Source organism: Urocitellus parryii, chromosome 4, assembly GCF_045843805.1.
Source record: "Urocitellus parryii isolate mUroPar1 chromosome 4, mUroPar1.hap1, whole genome shotgun sequence".
NCBI classification, from domain to species: Eukaryota; Metazoa; Chordata; class Mammalia; order Rodentia; family Sciuridae; genus Urocitellus; species Urocitellus parryii.
In genome coordinates this window covers 62352397-62362772 of record NC_135534.1, presented here as the reverse complement: position 1 = coordinate 62362772, position 10376 = coordinate 62352397, and positions in this window count along the sequence as shown.

The following is a 10376-nucleotide window of genomic DNA, read 5'->3' as shown; positions in this document are numbered from 1 at the left end:
ACCTCCTCCCTCAGACGGAGAGGCCCTCTTGCAGGGACGATGTCCAACTCTTGAGCTGTGGGTGAGCTGTGGCTGCAGAGCACAGAGGGCAGGTCCTGAGGATGGTGGCCAGGATTCCATCCCGGTCAATGGGAGGGGAGGCCATGAGGTGGGCACACACATCTCAAGGGCAATGTGACGGCTACTGACCCTGTTCCCTTTTTCCCCTCCAAGGTCTCCTCAGCTCCTTTTCTATCTCCTTTCTGGGAGTCCACCCTATGGCTGGGCCAGGTTCTGGGATGTCATCCCACTCGCCCCTCCTTCACGCTCATCATGAGCCAGGTCCCTCTCCATCCTGCCTACTAAACCTTTGTCCTGGGTCATTAATGAAAGCAAATCTGACCTTGTCACCCTACTAAAACCCACAGAGTCTCTCCACCACCAACCAGGTGAAGTCCAGTCTCCCTGACCCGGCATTTAAGGCTCTCATCTCCCACCCCTCCCTGAGGTGTTCTATCCTCCAAAATGGCCTGTACCTGTCCTTCCTCACCTCAGCCTTGCCTGGCTGGTACTTGCTTTAAAACTCAGGTGCCGTCCACTTCAGGAAGCCCTCTCTGAAAAGTCTTGCCCCAGCCAGAGTCCTTGTAGCGGGAAAGGTCGCGAGTCTGGGACTTACACTGTGCCCCATTATGCAGGGACACTGGCTTGCAACCCGCTCTGCAGTCCTCACTTCCACTCTAGGACTGAAGGGATGCTCACTTTTCTGTCACCCCTCTTCCTCTCCCTCCTTCTAGGTCCCATGGCACCCCCTACCCTAAATTCTCTTCCCCAGAACTCTACCAAGAAGGTCAGGGGCCTCATATACTCTGCCCATTCCCAGTGTCAAATCTGCTCTTCTGGGATCTGAAGTTCCCTCACAGGCACAAAGGCCTGGTGGAGGTGCTAGTTGGCTCAGAGGAATGGCAGGGATATCCTGGCACATTGAATAGATGGGAGGCTTTGGGGGCATGGGATCTCACTGAAGTCCCTGAAATCTGTCTCAGGAGCATTGTTGACTCTGTTTCTGGCCAGGGCTAACCCAGAGCCTCTGATGCTGCAGCCTTTCTCCTGCCCAGCACTTTCCCTGGGTCCCAGGAAGCTGAGTTCACTGGACTCAGGTTGCATCGAATGGGAGGCAACAGGGAGAAATGAGTCAAGAAGCCTGAGATGTGCACAGGTTTTGGTGGGTAGGCCTTGGGTGCAGTCTCTGGGTCTGTTTGCTCTTCTATCAAAGGATGCTGGTTGGCTTTTCATGGCCTATCCCTTCCCAGATCAAACTTTTAATGTTTCCAATGAACTTTATATGATTAGAGTTTAGAAAACTCTTTCATGTTCCTTGGCTGAATGGATTTTCTCAACTCGTGGAAGTGAAAAGTACCACCCTAGTTTACAGATGAGAGAGCTGAGGCTCAGAGCAGGCAGTCTCACAGCAGCTTGGCAACAGATCCAGTCTGGAGCAGGTAAACTGAGTCCTCCTATCTCCTGTGTCCATCCTGGTTGCTGGCAAGCTGGAGGGACTCTCAGTCCTGGGAATGCTGGAGAAGATTCTTCTCTCCACAACAGGTAACTTGGGCCAGGCCCCTCTCCTCGTGTCCATATTACAACCTCATCCTGATATCCCTAGTCCTACTGTGTCCACTCTTGAGACAGGAAGATCCCCTGACCTCTCCAGCCTTAGCACCTCCTCTGGGGAAGGGACTGAGGAAATCTTCCATGCAACAGGTAAGTAGACCCCATGCACAAGTGAGGGGTTTCTTTTTCTTGTTGGAACAACTCTCAAATCTTGTCCCATACAGGGTGGGGCAGATGCCTTCAGATAGGCTTGGGGCGCTCAGTGCTGCCTGGGTTACAGGAGCCTGACCACAGGTCTTTCAGTGAGAGGTGAATGGGGCTGGGCTGGCCTTGGCTTGGCTGTACTCCCCTGCACCAGTCACCTCCTCCTTCGTAATAGATCAACCAGTGGGTCCATTCATAGATCCCCACAGGAAGACATATCAGGGCCTTGAGGCAGAGAAGGCACTGACTGCCTGATTCTGAAGGGCTGCTCTGATTTGCCTGAGCCAGGGGTCTGCTATTGAGAAGTTCTGGCATTGGAGTCTGTTATCAGTTGTGGTTGGAGGGCTTCAGCCACTTTGGAAGTCGTTAAGTTGGTCCCTTCCCTGGCTGGCCAGGGGCTACAGGAAAAGAGTAGCCTGTTTAACCAGCTCCTGCCCTGGCCAGGTCACCAATTAGGGATGTTACATGCTGCATCTCATTCGAACCTTAGAACCCCTTGCAAAGTGGTGATTATGGAACCCATGTTATGCATGAAAACACTGAGAAGTTACCCTTGGCCAAGGCTCAGGACTATTTAGAGTAGTACTTGGAATCAAGTCTGGCTTTGATCCCCAGGCTTCTTCTGTAAGACATTTGGCATGGGCCCAGGCTAGAGTCAACACTGATGGAAGGGAAGCTCTATTAAGTCCACAAGGACAGGGATCAGATTGAATGAATGCATGACCAAATCACAGTATACTTGCTTTGCTATTCCTTTTCGTTTTCTTTTTGAGTACTGGGGATTTAACTTAGGGGTATTCTATTACTGAACTATATTCGCAGCACTTTTATTTTTTTTAAATTATGAGATACAGTCTCCTTAAGTGCCTAGGCTGTCCTTGAACTTGTGATCCTCCTGCCTCAGTCTTCTGAGTAAATGGGATTACCAAGTGTGTACCACCGTGCTTAGTTTGCTGTTTCTTTCTTTCTTTCTTTTTTTTTGGGGGGGCAGGGTAGGTACCAGGGATTGAACTCAGGGGCACTCAATCACTGAGCCACATCCCCATTCCTATTTTTTATTTTATTTAGAAACAGGGTTTCACTGAGTTGCTTAGTGCCTTGCTTTTGCTGAGGCTGGCTTTGAACTCAGAATTCTCCTGCCTCAGCTTCCTCACCAACCCTGGCTGAGGTTTCCTTCTTAAGAGACAGAGGATGCTTACTGGGCCTGAAAGTCTAGAGGTCTGTGTGCTGGTCCCACCTTCCAGGACCTTGGACTGTGATCTTGAGCAGGGGCCACGTTCATAAAGAAGAGGTAGACACTATTCATTCAGATGATCCTTTGGGCTGATAGAGCCAAGACCCGAGGCTGTGGGCAGTGGGAAGTGTGGAAGAGGCGTGATGTGCCTCCTGTGTGGGAAGTGCTGTGGGGAGGCCATCTGGGGTTGACACTCCAGAAGATCAGGAGGCTTCAGGTTTCTGTTGGAAGCAGAAGTAACCCCAGCTGCATAATTTCAGCTCTTCCCAGCTCATAAGCAAGTTTGGGGTTTTTGATCTCTGAATAAAACTCCTGGGACATCCTGTCTTTCTCTATCCATGTCTAGGCTGGGGGTGGGGGGAGGTGTCTCACTCAGGATCTGTGAAATGGTAGACCCCGGGCCTCTCCTAGCTGTCAGAGTGGCCTTTTTCAGCAGGCTGAGGCCTCTTGGCTTGACCTGGTGTAGCCTGCACATCCCAGAGTAGCCACAAGGTGGCACCCAAGCACCACACTCTACTGGGCCACCTATCTCATTCCTGCACTGGAGGGACTGTGGCTGGGGTAAGTGGTGTGCCTGGCAGGACTAGTTAGTCAGGATGTCACCATCCTGACATCCCTGGTGCTCCCCATGCCCCCTGACCCAGGACTGTCTGTTACACCATGCTGTGTTAGGGACTAGGGCAGGGGACCTGGGATCTAGTTCTGGTTCGGTGAGCTTCTGGAAGTTGCTTATTCTCTTTGAGTCTGAGTGTTCTTCTGGATAATGGGCAGGATAACAGTATCCTTATTTCTTTCCTCCCTTTCTTCCTTCTACCATGTCAATGAGTTCCTACTAGACTAAGTGAGTGTGTAACTATGAATAAATAAAGCCTCACAGGGGTGCTCTGAGGATCAAATAAGATAATGTCTACAAGATATTTAGCAGTTACTCTCACACAATGTGAACTCTGTAAATATTAGATAAGACTCTAATCCTTGCAACAACTGTATGGTGGGTCCAATTGTTATGCCTAATTTATGGAGGAGGAATAGGGAAAGGCGTTTGCCCAAGGCCACAGAGCCAGGAAGTAACAGATCTGGGCTGTCTGACTCTAAACCCCACTAATGTTGGTTTCCATATTTATCTTTGGGCTGGGTGGCCCTTTTAGGCTCCCTCCAGTCTTCCCCAGGGATTATGGACCAGCTTTCCCACACTTTTCCCATCCAGATCCTTAGCTCTCTACCTTTCCCAGAGACTCTTGCAGGTTGGGCCTGACAGGGACTGGCCAGTCATCCAGGGGCCACTGATGAACCAGGAATTCTGAAAAGGTCCCAGGCTCAGCTCTCTTCTACTAGCACCAGAGGTTCAGGCTGCCAGGGAATGGAGGCCAGAACCCTTTGGGCCTAGTCCAGGTTCCATCAAGAACACCCATTACACCAGTGGGACTATCGAGCTCAGCTCTCCCTCAGTGTCTTTGAAGGGGCCCTTCTGAGAGTACCTGCCAGGTTCTCCTTCAGCAAGGTTGTCAGGCCCCTGTCAGATTGGAGGGGGGTTATGGGACACATCTGAAACCTATGTTTTATAGCAAGCTCTCTGCTTCTGCTTAGGTTTTGGGCTTATTTGGGGGTGACAGAAGCTGCATAGGGATCACAGGTTATACCTCTGAGCAGGACAAAGCAGGGGAGGGAGTCTGTCAACCCCCTGTCTGTCCCTAGGATCTGTATTTCTCTCTCTGTGTGTATTTTGAGTAGTATCTCCTGCGTGGCTCACTGACACCCATGAGTGGGGACAGTTCTGGCTCCTGCTTGGACTGCAGGGTAAATGAGTGAGTCAGAAGGGGTAAAGAAAGGCTGCCTGCACCCTCAGAGCCACTCAAGCCTTCTCTGGGCAGAAAAGCCCTGGAACTCACTCTGGGCTTGGCTACCCACCAGCTGGGTACCTTGGGCCATAGCTGCAGGTTTCTGAACCTCACTTTCCTCCTCTGTGAACTGGTATGGGATATTTCTATATGGTTCTAGAATTTTGAATTTGGTTCTTACAATAACCCCAAGAGGAAGGTACTGCTCCACCATTTTTACATATGATAAAGCTGAGCTCAGAGAAGTTAAGTGATAGGCTGCTGCCTGACCCACCCACCCCACCCTGACCTTGCTGCACTTGCTTCCTTGTCTCACCCTCCTTCTAGACCCCAAGCTCAGGGAGGGCAGGGAGTACATCGAGCTGACTCAAAACCCAGGGCCTGAGACAGAACCTGATGTGGATCAAGGGAACAAAACTAATTTTAACATTGCTGGCTCCAATTTCTGTGCTTTTTTTTCATTCTACCAAGATAACACACAATATTAACCAGAGTCATTTAACAAACATTTACTCTGGGTCAGGTCTATGACGGACATTTTATAGGCACTGTTTCTTTAACCTCACAATATTGTGAAATAGATGTGATTAATAGCTCTGATCTACAGATAAGAAAACAAAGACTCAGGGAAGTTAAATAAATAACTTGCATAAGTTTGCACAGTTGGCTGAGTGTCAGAGCTGGGATTTGAACCTAGACTTGTCTTTCTTCAAAGCCAAACTTCTCTACAGGGAGCAGTTGTCTGAGGTAGGCAAGCTGGAGGTCTCTGAGTCTCAGTTTATTTGTCTATGAAATGGGATAAAAATGACCACCTCATGGTACTTCCCTAAAGGGTAAATAGACTGATGCATATAAGACATTTAGTTCTGAAATTGTAGCTGTTTATCACTATCATCATCTTTACATCACTCTTCCTCTCTCCTGTGGCTGGTATGATGAGGAAGACATGGGCTCAGGTGGATGGGTGGCCTCTGTGACCTGCTCCAGGGATGGGGGAGCTCATCATCAGAAGTCTTTGCCCCTTAAGGGATGTAGTGCACACCCTAGGTAGGTCCACATCTCACCAAGCATTCTGAATAGGATGGGGGATGAAGCCAGGGCACCCCCTCGCCAGGTTGAAAACATCTTTGAAGCTCTGGGGAGCCAGATGGGTCTCAGACCATCGGCCACAACTGTAATACCAGCCTTCTATGGTGCACCTGGGCCTGGGCAATCTGGAGAAATCTGTACACCAGCAGGGACCTCTGTGTTTCCCAAGGCTCAGAAAAGTTTGGGCTACTGTGGAGAGAGTTGTAGGCCGCTTGGGAGAAAGTTGTGGCTGCTCAAACTTTTCTCACTCTGATCTCATTGCTCTCTGTCCCTGAGGCTTGCCAAGTGATTTGCCTCCAATTAGGCCATAATGAGCCGGACCTTGGTGGCCTGTGAGGCTCTCAAGGGGATGCAGGCTCAGCAGGACACCTGGGGCCCAATTACAGTAGCCTGGGTCTGACTAGGTCCAGATGAGGCCTGAGTCCCAAGGAGATCTTCCTGCCCCAGGTGCCTACTTTGCTCGCCTGTCCAAACTTTTAATGAGTGAAATGGCTACCTCTCCCACTTGCTAGCTGATGGCCCAGGCATGCCATCTGGGTCCTGCCTCTCCCTCCTTAAAGAGCCAGAACAATTTCTAGAATATGACTTGCTACAGTTCAAATGAATCAGTCAACCAAGAGGCAGGTCAAGTGGGGTCCAGACACTGACCTATTGTGTGACTGTGCAGCAAGCCCAGACCTCTCAGGTCCTAAATTTTAGTAAGAATAATCACAGATAAACATAAGGCCAAGGTGAGCTAAAAAAACTGTAAAGTGATGGTTACTTTTTAACAGTATTATTGTCCTCATCCTGGCCAAGACCTTGACTGTGTGTCCCATTCCTAACCAGCTCTGACCTGAGTGCTCACAGAGGCACCCCTGTGCCCCTCCCTGTTCTGCTGGCTACTGGCCTGACCTGTGCTCCAGGCTGGGCCAATCTATGGATCATTTAATTTCTCAGTCCCATTTCCCCTCCTCACCCTCCTGCTCTGTTCCCTGGGCCTACAGACAGCACTGTGGAGAGAGCAAGGACCCTGGTATTACCAAGTCCACCCTTAATGAGCAGATGGAAAATGCAGGCCAAGCCTAAATGGGTACTCCTTCCTTTTCTGGGGCTAATTTCATTGAAACACATAGGTAGCACTGCAGTTCTGGCCTTCTCAGCAGTCTGGTATAGGCAATCATCTGCCCACTCGTTTACTGTGGCTAACTTTGCAGACTCCAGAGTCAGACTGATTGGGTGCAATCTCTTGCTGTGGGCCTTCATGCCTCCTGTCTCCACTATTTACCAGGCACATCTCTGTGCCTCTGTTTCCTCAAATGGAAATACTCTAGCATGTACCTCATATGGTTGTTGTATTAAATGAGTTAGAATCCAGGTAAATTATTTGGCTGGACCTAGGACACAGCAGGCTCTCAATAACTAATGTTCTCACTTAATATGATTCAGTCACTGAGTCATCATGTATTGGGTTCCTACTATGTGCTAAGGTTGGTGGTGCTGATCCTGGGGATATAGCAGTGAACAAGGCTATCCTTGGCACTCAATTTTGTGGCAGAGACAGACACATAGGGCCATAATTTGAAGAACAAAGGTGTGGGCTGAGGTGGGGATAAACCTTGGAACACAGCAGAGGGGTCTTGTGATCCAGAACAAGTCACTTCATCTCTGTGTCTCAGTTTCCTCCTCAGTAAAATGGGGACAATGACAATAGCAAACATCACTTGTGTAGTATTTCTAAGGCCCCCCAGCCCCCTGTGGATTTTACATCTGTTACTCATTTAATCCTCAGGTTTTGGATCTTTTTTTCTCCAAGTAGGGACAATACCGGGATAGTTTTAAGGATTAAATTAGGTAATATATACAAAGCACTTAGAACAGTTCTTGGCATGTGGGAAATGCTCAAGAAATGTTAGTTATTGTTATTATTCAGCACCACAGAGTGAAATCCCAGAAGGCCAAGGACGGAATTCCTAAAGATAATGAAGAACATTTTGAGAGGCAACTGTGTCACAAAGTGTGTTTCATCAAACAGCTCCACTGAGTGCTGAGAAGAATATCTTCTCAAAAAGGGCTCTGTTCACATAACATTGGAATACACTGTATTAGACCAAGTTAAACAGTTTTCTTCTCTGAGAGACTCACTAAAATGGTCAGCCTCACCAAAGTTGAGGGAGATAGTGTGCACTGTTTCCCTGCAATCACTGGGTTGTGTAATCCCTTGTCCTGAGGCACATCTGTGTGGGTGCAGCCTCTGGAAGACATTCAGGACAGTACAGGGCAAAGAGCTTTGGCTTTGTTTCAGCCAATCGCTTCCGGTGGGACTTCATGTCAAGCCAGGGATCTAGGCCTTGGTTTTCCTTTCTGTCAAATGGCAGCAACCCTACACAGGAGAGGGCCTGGTGTAGTGTTTTTGTAAGGAGTAGATGAGGTAACTGGGTAAGGCACACTGCACAAGTCTTGGCAAATGGACAACAAACAGTAACTTTTTATCTCTGGAAGTCCCCTATCATCATTATGCATTATCACTGCACCCGGAGTGAGCTCTCCCAGAGGCCAGCGGGTGGCTCCCCCGTCCCTTGGATTTTGGGTTGAGCACCCGCCCATCCCAGGGTGAGCGGCTGCCGGTGGCTCCCTGCTTTCCCCTTGCCCTTTGCCTCTGGTGGCAGAGGACGTCATGGTCCCAGGCAGGGACGAGCACAGCAGGCTCCTGCTGGCCGGCCGTGCACCGAGAGCGGCCGCAGCCGGGCGCTCGCCGCGGGACGGGCTGGGATGGCGCCGGCGGAGAGCTCGCGCGGGGCCTGGGCTGCCCAGCCTGGGGGGCAGGGGGCGGGGTGGAGAGCGGCCGCGGCGGCTGGGGCGGGCCTGTTCGGCGGCGGCGCGCGGTTGCCATGGCCAGGCCTCACGCCGCGGCGCTCCTGCGGGGCTTGTTAGGTCTGCCGGGCGGCAACCGCCGCCATGGCCCTGGGGAGCCCGGCGACTTCGCAAACAGCCGGTCTGCCGCGCGCTGACGAGGCCCCGGGGAGGCCGGCGACCTGGTGGAGTGCTCCGTAGGTGACGAAGCAGCTAGCGAGCGCTCGGCCCCCGCGGGATCCCTCGCTGGGCCCCAGGACGCCCGGGCCAGGTGCGCCGCCCACCCTTAGCCGCGTGGGGGCGCCCGAGTCCACGGAATGAGCCGGGCGGGCGCGAGCCCGCGGGGCAGCCCTGACCCAGCCAGGTCCTTTGCCTGGACTCTGAGGGAGGCTGGGGCTTGTGTTAGACTGTCAAATTTGTGGGCAGTGTGAGGAACCTTGGGTGGTGCCTTGCAAGATTAAGCGCTGATTCTAATTTTACTCACTCAGTTATTTTTAAAAATAATTTTAAAATTTGTTCTAATTTGTTGTACATGACAGTAGAATGCATTTTGACACATCCTGTATAAATAGAGTAGAACTTCTCATTCTTCTGGTTGTACATAATTGTAGAGTTATACTGGTCGGGTAATCATATATGCACATAGAGTAATGATGTCTGATTCTTTCTACTATCTGTCTAATCCTGAATACCTCTATTCTTCCCTAGGCACCCCTTCTTATTATGAATTAGCATCAGCATATCAGAGAAAACGTTCAGCCTTTGGTGCTTTGGGAATGGCTTATTTTGCTTAGCATAATATTCTCCAGCTCCATCTGTTTACAGCAAATGCCATAATGTTGTTCTTCTTTAAGGCTGAATAATATTCCATTGAGTATATATACCACAGTTTATCCATTCATCTGTTGAAGGGGACCTAGGTTGGTTCACTCAGCTATTTTTAACAGCAGTGGGGAAAGGCTGAAACCATGCCTGTAGGGGAAGGTCTTGGGTGCTTAGATTTTTGGATGCTTCATTTTTAAAAACTTTGTTACCTGGCAATAGTTTATTTTTCTCAGTGACCAAATTCTGTTCTACTCGCAGTTAATCCCTGCCCCCCCCCCATTTACCAAAGGAAAAATTAAAACCAACCTGGAATGCCAAAACACCACCTTAAAGCCTGTACTTGCACTTGTTAGCCCCATCAGGGAGAGGTGCCCACGATCTGGGGGTGGGCATTGACCTCAGAATAGTCTCACTGGAGATTAGAAACTTCAAGATCAAGGTGTTGGATCAGTGTCTGGAGAGATAAGTAACCTTCACCTCCACTCTGGAGTGAGCTTAGGGTCATAATAGACTAGGGATAACTGCTGTTGTGGCCCCTCTTCCACTTACCTTTCTGACTCTTCAAAATACTCTTATCTTATGGGTGTTTTCTGTTTCCTTTTCAAATGTGCAGGGCAACTAAAAGTGTGGGTTGCTTGGGTTATAGAGGGACTTGGAACCTCCCACCCCACTTATTTTTAGTATCCCTCTCATCATCTAAAATGTCGGGGTTGGCTGCTTCAAGGACCTCTTCTGAGTCTGTGACTAGGATGATGTTTCTGAAG